Source organism: Balaenoptera borealis (genome assembly GCF_965194805.1).
Source record: "Balaenoptera borealis genome assembly, chromosome: 15".
Taxonomy (NCBI): domain Eukaryota; kingdom Metazoa; phylum Chordata; class Mammalia; order Artiodactyla; family Balaenopteridae; genus Balaenoptera; species Balaenoptera borealis.
In genome coordinates, this window is record NC_138871.1 from 68347513 (window position 1) to 68361719 (window position 14207).

A 14207-nucleotide genomic window follows, 5' to 3' on the forward strand; every position below is an offset into this window, starting at 1 on the left:
GTGTTCTCAAACAGGCGAGGTGAGAGGCAAAGGCACATGGAAGGCTGCTCTGGGGAGCGATAATTGTGTTTGGAGCCTTTCACTCCGGTGCAGGTCACCGGTTTGGGTCAAACCCAAACTGCTGGAATTGTTACGACTTGATGGCTGATGGGAAGTCAGGTCCTGGCTTTCATTTGGCTTCCTAAAAGTAGTCCCTGTAATTGGTCTCCTTTCCTAGAAGACTGCCGAAGGCTGGGAAGGGTGACAGGCACAGAACTGTTCTGAGGCCAGGAGGGGGTTCTGCTGGGATGGGGAGGGGAATACATGCTGGGTGGGCACAGAGAGGAAAGGCAGTGCAGTGGAGGGAGGAAAATGCTTTACTCCTCTGGTCCCTGAAAATGCAAGGGTTGCTGGGATCCTGAGGCCAGGCTGTAGGCAGACCAGCTTGGGGACATTGGACAGATAGTTGGACTGAGTCCCATGAAGAAACTCATGTCTGACCCACAAGCCTCTTTTTCTCTCTCTAGTTCACCTCTGGCACAATTCCAGATAGTCCTAATCTAATTTCAGGGCACGAGAGTGTAACTTGTGAGCTAGCTTCCGAATCCCTTGTTTAAACCTCCAACCTTTCAGGTATTAGGCTATTGTAAAGCCTAGGCTCTTGCAAAGCAAAAGTTTTGGCTCTTAGATTTCAACTGCTTTTCTTGGTTTTTCTACTACTGTCAACCCTTTCCTGATGCAGTGAATGGGGAAAGGCGGGTGTCAATAGGTAAGAGGAAATATATGGAATAAAATGCCCATCAGTTATTATCTCGAACTGTCATCCTGCTCCACTTTATTATATGTGTTTCTTTCAAGAATAACCCTATTCCTGGGCTTTTGAAGCCTGCACCCAGGTCAATCGGTGGACCCGCCTGTGGGTCCATCAGCTTCTTGTCAAGGAGAAATTCTCCTTGTGGGCAATTCACAAATTCAAAGAGCCCTGCAAAGGTCTATTTTGCAGAGTGAAATAGGGGACAGAGGAAAGAGCCCATGAGAAACCTGGCTGGGTCTCATATTCTATGGCTTACAACCTTTTGGTCACAGGATAGATGAGAGGGAAAAAACTCAATACAGCTCACCACCCATCATAATAAGTAGGCAGTGTCATTTTTATATAGATGAGAAAATTTATTTGTTTGCTTTGAGTATTGTAATGATTTCATGTCACTTTGCAGATGATCTGTTCTAAAAAGTGTGCCTAGCGTGTCAACTGCTTGATCTTGGGCACATTCTCTCTCCTCCCTCGAGGTAGGAGCCTGGTTTCTGACCTGGAAGGCCCATGGGAGAGTGGGGAGACTGGTGTGCTACAGTTATTGGTAAGCTTGGAAGAAGCCTAGAGAGTGGTTTCCACTTGTCTCTGGAACACAGGATTTGTGCAAAAGCTTACATGATGGGGTATATTTCTTTGAGGGACTGGCCCTGCCAAGGCAGAAGGTGGGATGGAAAACAAGGGTAGTGTTCTCCAGAACAAGTTGCTACATTTGTGCTCAGTCTCAGAAGGAGGTGGATGTGTTTTAAGTATTTGTATGTATGTTTGTCCTTCATTACACCTTGAACTCCCTGGGGTAGTATCAGAATCATCTCTGTTTCCTTCATCCCTGGTGGCTGCCAGACACATAGTAGATACACAGAAATTACTTTTGTTAAGAGTGAGTAAAGGGGGAGAACAGAGCGTGGGGTAGTTCTCTCTTTTCTGAAGATGATACTTGGCTGCCTTGGCATATTTTTAGTCAGTTCCTACCTGGCCTGGTCTTCAAACTACACTTAAGCATCTAGAAAGTCATCAAAAAACATTTTGATGAGTATGCAAGAAACAGATCTTAAAAATTAGAACTTAGGTTTCTATGTGATGATAAGGTTAACGCTTAGTCAATGGAAAGGATGTTGGATGTATTTGAAGAATCTCTCGCCATCCTCACCTTCCTCAAGCAACGTGGGCTCTTCCTTGTGGCATCTGTTCCCGCTACAATCCTCCGGTTGTGCTAACGTGAACCATTCACTTCAGCTGAGGTTGGTGCTCAGATCTCCGCTGGGTGTCCAAGGATTAGCTTTCCACAGCTGGCTCCCTCCTGCATGCTCCTGACCCCACATGAACCTGTCGTGTTGCAGTTAGTCCCAATCAATAGTCTTTTAAAATGAGCTTTGCCCTTTGAAAACCAGCCCTAAGCACTTTGCATTCCTTTCCTGTTTGAAAAGTTCATTTTTGTTCTATGCTTAGTTCTAAAAATACCCAAGTGAGTGGGAGGCCCAAGCCATGCAGTTCAAAGCTGTTCCAGTAGGTGAGGGTCACAAGGGCTTCACAATGAACTCGCTGAGGTGAATCCATCACCTTCACAGCTTCAGGGAATGAGCTTTGTGAAAGACAAAGTAAGAAGGTGAGCATTCCGTCACCTGGCATTCTCAACTCAATGGAAGACAGGAGGGCACAGAACAAGATCCTGAAAGTTGTTGAGATGCCTGAGTCGAAAAGGGCTGTGACATGTCTTGAATTTTTTTTCCAAGATAGATGCAGTGTTTAGACAGTATTGACTGCAAGTCAACTGATAATCTTCAGTCTGTGTTTTTGAGTGTGCATGTGGAAATCAGGAGTCGATACCCATTGTCTTCAGGGCTGGGATTCTTGATCCACAATTGATGCTGGTTATTTGTTTCTCAGCATTCCCAAGATCAAGCAGTCTTATCCAAAAGCCCCGTAAATGAAAGACTGTTTCTGGGTGTGAGTGGAGTGGTATACTTGTCCCCTTTACTTCTGGTTGTGTCCAAGTGGGTAGCAGAGGCCTGATCTCTGTTTTGACTCCACATCCTTGGAGAATAAAGGCACGGTGAGATACATGCTATTCAAACACTAAGCTTTTTACACTCTGTTTATCTGATTCTTCTGTCTAATTAAAGTTACCTTCTACACTTGATTGGTTTTTAAAGCCCAATATTTAGCAATTAAACCTTCTTTATTCTAACAACTGGGTGACACTTCCCTGAGTGATTTAGCACATGATGTATTATCTGCTAAACCAAGAACTGGCTTACTTGGAGAGCTTCTCTTGCAGAATTTAATGCTTGGGTGGCCACTATGAACACCCACTGAGGAATCTGTAGACAGAATTGTGTGGATTCAGCTCAGGAGTCCATGGAGCAGGTGTGGGGAGATCCTTGACTTGAATTAGAATGGGGAGACCTGATTTAATCCCCAATGAGGCCACTTTTCTAGAGCTCCCTCAAGGTCTTCGAAGGTGTGCTTTATCCATGTCTACGAGTCATAGCCAGAGAAGCAGGGCAGGTGTTGGTAGGGAAGCTGGCTTGCCCCCACCATCATCGAGGGAGCTTAGCCCTGCCAGTCTGGCCCTGAGCTAAGCCTCCCTGATGTGCAGAGTGCTTGATGGGAGGATGCTGGCAGATCACCTCCACTTGGTCCTTCCTGAGAGCCCAGTCAGACCACCACAAGGCTTTCCTTTATTCCAAGTCCTCTCAGACAGGAAGACCTGCAATAGGGCATGCAGGGAGTGGAGGGGTGCCAACGTCGTAATCATAACCTCTCCCTTCACCTCACAAGAGTGGACTCTATTTCCTTGTCATATTTGTTAGGTTTTTGAAGCACAGAGTTTTAGTGTCATCTTTGCCAGGGAAACAGAGAGGAGGCTGTTGAGGAGATGGCAGCCGTTTTACAGAGAAAGGATCAGTGTGTTTACCTCTTCCTCCCTGCCTGGCTCCTGCTGCCCTCCCAGCAGACACACACACATGTGCACTCACACACAAATGTAAACACCTGCACACACATACATGCAGGCACACATGCACACACATACAACCTTGCGTCTTCAAAGCCAGTGAATCTGAGCTGTCTGGAAATGCACACGTACTGTCATTCTGGCCTGTTCTCACTCTGGTAGGAGGATGTCTTCTCCAAGTCTAGCATTTGTGCCGAAGTTTATTCAGTGACAGTGGCCCTTCCTGGGAACCTCGTCCAACCACAAAAGGCGTTCTTTATTTGTTTGAGAGTGTTTTCAGTCTTTTATCCTCACATATGAGTCCACAGTGATGCTTAAGGGAGGCTAAATTACTGCCACCAAGCTGATCTGATTCACCATGAGGCGATTAGCTCTGCCACCTGACAGCAAGGACTGTGGGGCACATCTTGATATATTTGTATTTCCTGTACTGTGAATGCAAATGATTTAAGGTTTTTTCTAGACTTTTTATCCTTTGCTGAGGACCCCCCTGGGGAGGATAACTGGAACTGTTGAAGACCCAGTGTAGTCATTCTGGCACGTTTGTAAGCTTCCTCTGTGACACCTCTGTGCCTGGAGCTGAGGTGTCCTCCTGCTGCTAGAGCCCTTCTGCATCTGAGTTCACTGTTTTCACAAGGTGGAAGATTGGGCTGGTGTGCAGGGATGGCACGGAAAGCAAGGGGCCTGTAGGAATGTTCTGGGAACTTCTGGCTGAGATGGTTCTGGGTGAGCTCACAAGCTTAGGGCAGTCAGAGCTGGAAAGGTCTCGAGTCCCTCCCTACTCAAAGTGTGGCCTGAGGACCAGAGAAATGAACATCATCCAGGAGCTTGGCAGCCTGCAGTATCGCAGCCCCCAGCCTAGGCGTGCCGAATCAGAATCTGCATTTTCACAAGAGCCCCTAGTGATCTGCAGGCATGTGAAAGAAAATGGCCAGTCAGCTCCCTCATCTTATGGGCTATTCTAATAACTGTCCCTCTGAGATATATTGTACTGAGAAAATGTCTACATGGGGAATGGAAAGGAAGCAAGACAGCAGAAATTTGCAGTGTGGAACTCTGACTCTGGGGTCTCTGGGCAGCAGAAGGACCAAGGAACCCAGAGATAGGCAAAGAGATAGACAGTGGCATGAGAGGGTGCAGAGGGAAGGTCTGAGTGGACACAGACTTCCTTGACATCCCTTTATCCTCTTCTCCTTCCCCATAAAGCCGCTGCCACTAACCTCGTGGGTGCCCACTTCTAGGCTGGGTAATGATTTTAAGAGACCTTGGTCTCTAAGAGTTTTGTGGTGTGCTCATTTGTCCACTCCTGCCAAAGAACTAAAAGTAAAATAACAGTAAGCTGTAAAACAGGTATAAAAAGTCTCATGAAATTCTGGTTCTCCCATCAATGAATACTTTGATCTTTGCTTTAAAATAGCAAATGCGAGTTTCACGTGTGAGCCCCAGCTTTGCTGGTGCCCTTGGCACATCACTGGGGAGTCAGACCCTGCCCAATGCACCCTCATCCTGCCCTTGCGGTGGTTTGAGGAGGCTCATTCCTGACACTAGATGAGGAGACTAAGGTCCCAGCTCTGTGGCTCCCTCCCAGTGACAGAGCCACTTACCAGTAGATTGGGGACCAGAACCTGGTTTCTGGGTTCCACTTGTTGAGGCGTTTCTACGCAGGTCACCAGTAATCCTAGGTCCACCTCGGCACTGCCGGCACCCTGAAGGAATCATGAAAATAATGTTGACTTCCAGGGCTTGACACAAACTAGGACCTGTTTTGAGTTTATCCACATCTTGGTGTCTGGGAGTTCTCTAGTCTTTGAAAATCATGTGACTTTTTCAAAATGATCAAGAATTTGTGAAACACCCTATGAGGCCAACACTTTTCTTGTCGTAACCTTTATGGTTCTCCTTCAAGGCAACACTTTCTCACTAAAACTTTGAATTACAGCAATTGCTCATTCTCATATCCATTGGATTGTTACTATATTCCAGCCAGGAGGCTAAGCAGCTCTACTTAATTAATTTAATCCTACAATAGCCTATGGGTCAATACTATTATTATCCCCATTTTACAGATTAAGTAACTGTCTCAAGGTCACTCAGTAAGTGGGGAAGCAGCGATTTGAACACAAATCTATCCAGATGAGCCTAAGCTATTAACCACTGTGTTATCATCCATTAAAGGTATATGGAGCCCTTCTCTCTCTCTCTCTCTCTCTCTCTCTCTCTCTCTCTCTTTTTTTTTTTTTTCACCTCTGCTTTGGCTTTTTTGCAGGGGAGGGAGACTACTCATATCCTACATGGTGGAACTGGTTTCCAACTATGAGTAAGAGGTTTGGGATATAACATCTCTGTCCTCCATCTCATTCTTCCATGTGGTATTCAGCTACTTGGGAGAGGTTTCCTTCTCTCCTAGTGGCATGACTATCTCCAGTTTCTTTGGTTAGCAAAATAACAAGACTATGTCACTTTCCTTTAGGTCAAGTGTTTTGGTAACAGAAATAGTCAGCTTCAGTGAAACATTACCCTGACTTCCAAGTTAGAGAATGGTTTTGCTCACAGATTTCATCAAGACCTGAGGGTTAGAAAGGATTTCAAAAGCCCTTCTGTCCAAATTCCTATCTAATTTATGACTCCCCTTTATAACTTTCCACCAAGCATCATGTTGTATTTTGGTTTATCTTTTAATCAGTCAAAGGTGGCCTTGTTGACACTTTCAATGATTAAAATAAAAAATCTTTTCCTTTGCCTTGTTCAGATCTTCAATCTGGCTTTCTTTTCTTGTCTCCATCTTTTCTCTTCTTAGAACCTATTTGTCTGCTTGACATGAACATCCAAGTTAATTACATCCAGAAATAAATCCATTCTTTCAATTATAGAATGATTAACTGTGTAAATTTAAATTAACCCATCACCAAGTCAGAATTTTGAAATCATCTTTTTGGCAACTCTTTGGTGAAGCTTGTTTCATCTACTGATTTTTCTTGGGAGTACAATTAATACCGTCCATTTTCAAAGAGAGGCCATATATGCACAACCAAAGTCATTTAATTGTTGTCTCCAGTTTTTCTATTTCTCTTTTGGCCTGAAGAGCTGTACCTTTTGTATTTTATTGGAAGAAATTTATCAGACAAGTGGCATTCTATTTTTATCTCTTAGGCTCACCTCAGAGTCCAAATGTCAGCATTTTTGGAAAAAGCACTGGGCTAGAAGCCAAAACAACCGAGTGAATCCTAGGTTGGATTCTGCCCTGGGACCTTGGTCAAGACATTAACCTTTGGGAATCCTGGTTTAACCCTCAGGAAAATGGGCATTCTGCCAGCTCTGCCCTTGTCATAGGATTGTTGAGAGGCTTGAAATAGGGAATATATGTAAGAGCACTCAGTAAACTGTAATACAGGATGGAAGATATAAGGCCAAAGCCCTGGGTTCACAGAATGGTTATGAAGTGGGTAAGTATGGAGATGGGGAGCCAGAGAGCATGAGAACCCCAAACTCCCAACTTGACAGTTGATTCTTATCTATCTGGAGCGTGTGTCTGCAGATGTCAGGGAGGGGTTGAGATTAAGTTGCCTCAGAGCTGAGCATTCCTTTCAGTGAGAAATGTGTCCGTCAGGGCATTTCAACGTAACACAGAGAGAATGAGTTCACAGTCACTTGTACCAATTTAATGAACACTAATTAAATATCCTGTTTGTAAATAGCACTGAAGATAGTATAACATAAACCTTACCTGGCCATTTCAGGAGGTGGCATTAACCAGAGGTGTGTTGCCTGGCCACCACCGTGCATTGCTTTCAATGGCTCTGAGCATTGTCAGGCACCTGATTTATATTTTTCAGACATTTTCATCAACAGTATTAGCTCTCAGTTGGATATTATCCTACCAAATTGTATTTTTCCCAAGATTTTTATAACTCCAATGCCATCCTAGTTCTAAGACCTTCTCTTTAAAGAATTCTTCACATTAAAGAGGTCTTCACAGATCCTCTTCTTTCTCCTGTTCCTTTTGAGATTCTAAATTAATTTCTTTCTTCTTTAAATTCTTATTTTTTATGATGCTTTTTGAAAATAATATAATTTTATGAGGAAATCCATGAAACAAAATTCAGCCCAAAACGCCCATAGTGTTTAATGCAATAAATAGTTCAGCTGTCATTTCCATGATCCATCCCAATGGATAAATGTTTTACTTGTATTTCCTTGAAAAATAATGAGTCTTTCAGTTATCAATAATTCTTAATTTTATACCAAAGAAACCCATCCTTATGTAGTGAGTTTTGCCTTCTATGGGCATCAATGGCAATGCCTTTTGGGGAAATCTACCAAGGTACTAACCGGTGAAGTCAGAGCTAAACCTTCCCAAAGGACAGAGGCTTCCTCTGTCATAAAGAACAGAGGGGAGGGTAGAAGTCACTCTAAGAATGCAGGCTCCTGAGGGATCATTTTGGCTAAATTTCTCTAGTCAGACTTCCTTATTCCTTACTCATTCCTGAGCAATAGCTGTAGGTCCAGTGGTGTGCCTGTAAGTGTTTAACAGATGGTACTCTGAAAAGAAAAATGTGTGTGTGTGTAGACACACACACATAGATACACACACACATTTAATGTATATTTTACTGATATAAAAGATATGTAGTGCACAATTTACAGATAATAATAAATATTTTTCTTTGTAAATTTAACTTGATTCTCACAGAATGCTTCTGTTGATTTTTGCCAATTTAAAAAATTTGTAGGCAACATATGGTTGTAATTAACAAATGAGTAGAGTTCCAACATCAATGGTAGTTGATATTTTTATTTATGTTAGCAGGTAAGACAAACATGAAACAACAAAGATATAGGTTGGAACTCCAGCACACTGTTACACGAGTCCCATTTTCCTGGAGCTCTGAAGAGAAAGAAGTTTTTCCTCCATGTCTAACCCAAATCCCTTATGTTGCATGTTAAACCAGTCCTCTGCTTTGAACACAAAAACAGATAGGAAAACACTATTATGATCTGGGAGAAGAAAGGACACTCGAAGAAATGAGATTCACTCTTTCTTTACATTCTATTATTTTATCAAAATTTGTGCCTACCTGTAGTTTAAAAAGGCAAATGGTGAACAAGACTTGTCAATGAACACAGCAGTCCTCTGCCCCTGATTGTTTGTTTACTAGACATGCCAAGCTGTGCCTTTCTTTTCCCTCCACTCTCCCTATAGTGTTACCTTTTAATTTTGTTCAAGTCAATATTCAGTGTTTATATTATATGGCAATGCAAATTAGATTCATGGCTAAGCCTTTACTTTTCCTTTCATGCACAATCTTTTATTTTCCCTAGGGGTTTTGTTTTATTTTTGTTTTGTTTTACACTTACATTTAGATTACATTATATCCTTTTATATTTGCTTAGTTTCCTCTGAATTTATCACTGTTTCAACCCCAGACTCTCTGCCAGTTTTCTAAACGTCTTCTCTACATACCACATATGTTCATTCACCTGCCAATCTCATCTTCTTTAAGAAATCTCTCCTGGAACCCTCTGCCCTGCTCTGAACTGAATGGGTTACACTCTGGCATCTGGGACCCTCCCTTCTGCCTCATCCTAAGAACTTCCTTTGCCTGTGCTGTATTAAACCCCTCTCTGCCAGTGTCCTGCTGATTCAGGTGTAACATATCCCCATGTAGTGTCCTGAGAAAGAATACAGGGAGATAAAATACTTGAGACCTTGTATATTTGACAAAGCCATTAATTTACCTTCATATTTGATTGGTAGTTTCTCTTATTATAGAATTCTAGGTTGAAAGTCATTTATCTTCAGATTTTTGAAGGCATCACTCCATTGTTTGCTAGCTTCCGGTATTGTTTTCTAGCTTCCGGTATTGTTTTCTAGCTTTGAACTATCAAGAAGTTCAAAGCCTTTCAAATCACAGTCTTTGGAATGGGATCTGTTTTGCTTTTCTCTTTCTGGAAGTTTCTTTGATTGTATCTTTGCCCTTTGTGTTTTAAAATTTCATGACACTGTGCCTTTTGAGTTTATTTTTATATTGCTGTATGGACCCCCTTTAATCTGGAAATTCGAGTCTTTCAGTTGAGAGACATTTCCTTGACTTATCTTGTGGTTAATTTCTTTCCCTTGAGTGTGTGTGTGTGTGTGTGTGTGTGTGTGTGTGTCTGTGTCTATGTGTGTCTGTGTGTGTCTGTGTGTGTGTTGTTCTCTCTTTCTGGAACTCTTATCATTTGCATGTTGGGCATCCTGGACTTGTCATTTACTTTTCTCCTCTTTTCTGTCCTATTTTCTATCTCCTTATCTTATAACCCTCTGTTGACTTTTCCATTTTTACCATAATATTATAAATTTCATCAGTCCTTTTTTTTTATTCTCTTAGCGTTCTTTTTCTATATTATCCAGTTCTTGTTTGCATAAATGCAGTATATCTTCTTTTGTATCTTCAGGATATTAAACATATTTTGAATATAAAATGTTTTGTTTGAATGATTCCTGTTAGGTTGCTTTTGTCCTGTGTGATTTGATTTCCATATTTCACGTTAGAGACTTTTCTCATGTGTCTGTGAACTCTAGTTTCTGCTCTTATTAAGAGCAGAGCACTCAATGCTGTCTGGAAGCTCTGAGCTGCCATTGAGGCTTGTTACCTGTGGGCTTCACTGTACGCTGTGGCTGGGCTATTTTGCTGGAGAACTTCGATGTCAGTGTCTTTAGGTCTTTCTGTTTACCATGTTCATATCCCCCTAGGAAAGCCCTCCCAGTCTCCTGCTTACAGGTACAGGTCTGGTGGCTACACTTGTGGAAACCCAGCGGGGAAGATGGTTGGAGGTCTTGGCATTTAAGATGTAAATGCCCACTCTTTCCCCTGTGTCCAGTACTCTTCTCTCTTCCTCTAGTTGTGCCTGGTGTCCCCTGGACCAGTGGGTCTCCATCTCTCCCAGTCCAGATAGCAAATGCACATTTCATTCCTGCTGTGGATTCCACTGCTTCTCAAGTGGACCTTGATCAAGCTTCTTTACTTAGCTCCCCTCCTGTCCCACATTTGCAGAGGTAGTAGAGTCAAGTCCTCATCCTTTTGAGGGGTTCTGCTGGGAAAATGGGGCAAGCTCTGCTGGGAAAATGGGGCTGCTTCTAGGCCTCCACAATGTCAGCTGAGGATACAGCTTTCTCAGATCTGTTAAATCAGTTGAATATTAGTCTACTCATCCATTTGCTGTCCAATTTCCAAACTGTTGTTGCTCTTGTCTGCTTTCTATTCTCTTTGTCCTTGCGAGTTTATACTCCCCTTTCCTCCCATAGCATTTCAGCGCACATTTGTTTCATGGTACCTCTTTTTGTGTGTTATAGTTCACTGTAAATCTGTCTAATGTCTCCTCTGAAGAGGGAGCTCCTCTGAAGGAAGAGATGCATCCCACATATTCAATAGCCCTTGGTACTTAGAAGTGAGAGACAGCGTGTGCTGAAATGCACCTACGCTGAGGTCAGTTCAGTGGCCTGGCTGGCACAGGGCTAGGTGCTGAGGCTCAGACACTGGGGGCCCAGTCTCTGCCCTCAAGGAGCTTATGGTTGGGTGCTGTTTTCCTCCTTCCAACCATAGGGGGTCTGGTTCTGACTATTGACCTTTCAGTGGCTAAAGAAAGAAGTGATGGTTCTAATCACAAGCTTTCCTTGCTCTCTCTTTATCAGAAAAGAGACATGGAGGGAGGTGAAGACAGCCTAGAAACAAAGAGACAATGTCTGTAGATGGTAAGAAAAAGGAAGGGCTGGGGTAAGGATGAAAGTGAAGAGGCCCAAGCCCCTTTCCATACTCTTCTTTGCCTTCTTTTATATGAAAGATTGTTTTCTGATTATGCAGTAATACAAGGTCATTCTGTATTTGAGAACTAGAGAGAAGTTAAATAAAAAACTTGAAGTTGCTGATAATCCCACCACCTTAACATATTCTGTTGTAAGTGTATATATATACAAATACACACACAAACATAATTTAGAATCATATTGAATACAATTTATATATATACTGCTTTTATGCTCAATATTACATTGTGAGCTTTTCTTACACCACTAAATTTCCTTTGAAAGCATGATTCTTAATAATTGTAAAATTCTACTGTGTAGATGTATTTTGTATTTTAAACTATTTAGACTCTTAAAATTTTTTCATTATTATAAATAATGCTTAATTAATAATCATCTACAATATCATTTTAACCCATTTCTAATTATTTCTTTAGAATTTATGCAAATGGTTTACTGGGTTATGGAAAAAGGACTTTTTTTTTTTTTTTATAATTTTGCATTTGAGGTTTTTATTATTTATTTATTATTTATTTTTTTGGCTGTGTTGGGTCTTTGTTTCTGTGCGAGGGCTTTCTCTAGTTGCGGCAAGCGGGGGCCTCTCACTATCGCGGCCTCTCTTGTTGCAGAGCACAGGCTCCAGACGCGCAGGCTCAGTAGTTGTGGCTCACGGGCCTAGTTGCTCCGCGGCATGTGGGATCTTCCCAGACCAGGGCTCGAACCCGTGTCCCCTGCATTGGCAGGCAGATTCTCAACCACTGCGCCACCAGGGAAGCCCGGAAAAAGGACTTTTTAAAAGATCATAATGCCTATTTTCAAGCTGCTAAACACAAAAGTTGCACTCATACTTAGTACCACCAGCTGAGGATAAAAGACACTATTTCTCTAGTCCCTTGCACTCTTGTGTGTGTGTGTGCATGTGTTTGTGTGTATTTCACAAGCAAATTTCATGAAGTTTGCATCTCCATATTTGATTAAACTATCCCCTTATTATTTTTTTTAGCTATTGGGTAGCTATTTTTAAAATCACTGTTTTGTTCAGTTTTGCCCATTTTAATATTCTCAGGTGTATAATTTTTAATTGATTATCAAGAACTTTATATATCAATGTAACCAAACTTTTGTTGTGTCTTTTCCTTTGGTTTCTTCTTTCTTTTTTTACGTTTGACATCTTCTGACATACAAATTAGTAGATTTTTATGTGATCAAAGCGTTTTTCTCTCTATGCAGTTTCTTCTTGCTTTATACTAGGAAAGTATACTGAGTAGATGTCCTAACAAGGACATGAAGAAGTTTATTTCTCAAAAAGCCATCAGACTTTCCTGCAGTGGCTCAATTACCATTTATTAGGCCCACATTTACTCAGAATCTGAAGGCTGGCTCAGATACTGGATGTGAAGATTAGGCTCTTTAGAGCTCTGGCTCCCTTTGCTAAATGTGTCCATTGTCCCCTCTGCCACTTACACAGAGAGGATGTGCTGGCTGCTGGCAGAACCACAGACATTGCCACAGCTGTCATCAGATCTCTAAATCATGAAAATTCCCTGGTATCCCCTTGAGATACTCCAGCCTATAATCCACCTTAATTTGAAAGTCCTAGGGCCCTCCCCAGAAGACTTGCTTAAACAAGAAATAGCAAAGGCTGCTTCAGGCACCAACTGACAGCCGGACGGTAACAAGTCAGTTTTCTCTCCTTGTAGCTACCTAATGGGTAATCGTCAGAACTTCCCCCAGACTGGGGCTAGAAGATGAGCAGTGTTTCTTGGAGTTACGTCCTTTCATCTTGCCTGCTTGACATCCCTGTTGACAGGACACGAGATTCTGGGCCAGCTGGTGCTAGGAACATTATACAGATGAGTGGCAGGAGTCCAGGTGTGCTGAGCAGCGGAAGGAGGCAGGGGAGAGACTGGGTATTTCATCACTGGAGTGTACGAGAAAGAACAGTTCCAGCTGGGGTCTGTCTCTTCTTGAAAGCCCAAGTGATTGATGTTATAAACAGATTCTGAAATGCCTGTTTCACTAAGGGCCCAGGAAAAATGAATACGTGCATCGTAATGACTTCATCTTCCATTATGAAGAGAGAAAGTACAGTTTGTGGTAGAAAGAGCACTGTGCCAGGAGTCAGAGGTCCTGGGTTCTATTTCCTCATAGGGGGACAAACCGTGCTGGTTTGCCTGGGACTGATGATGGTTTGCCCAGGACATAGGATGCTTCATTTTAAAACTGCAATAGTCCTGGGCGAACTGGAATGGTTGGTCTCCTAATCTAGCTATGTGGCCTTGACCGTGTTGTTTACCCTGCTGAGCGACTGTCTCCTGACATCTATCCCTGCTCTGCCTTTAAAAAGTTGAAGTAAGAATCACCAAGGTATTGGGAAGCCGAGCAATTTATAAGTTGGGTGACCTTGATCAGGTTACTTAACATGTTTAAACTAGATTTTACTTCATTGTCTCTACAATGAGGGTAGTACTAGTGAATACCTCATCAGATTACTGTGAGAATCAAATGAAAAATGAAAATTATATGAAAATTCCTGATCACAGTGCCTGGCAAATACTAGACCGTATTATATGCTAGCCATGGTTCTCATTATTAATGTATGTAGACCACTGTCAAAAGTAAACTATACTGATGTCATTATTACTGGAAGAACCCTTGAATTTAGGGAAGTCACCTCT

At 42.3% G+C, this 14207-nt stretch overlaps 1 protein-coding gene across 1 annotated transcript in view; it reads left to right on the forward strand.

Moving 5' to 3' along the window:
* The window catches only part of LOC309612084 (ALK tyrosine kinase receptor-like), a gene marked incomplete at its 5' end in the record, with an annotated part of 407879 nt that overhangs the window by 147422 nt on the left and 246250 nt on the right, over positions 1–14207 (forward strand). The window lies entirely within an intron of this gene.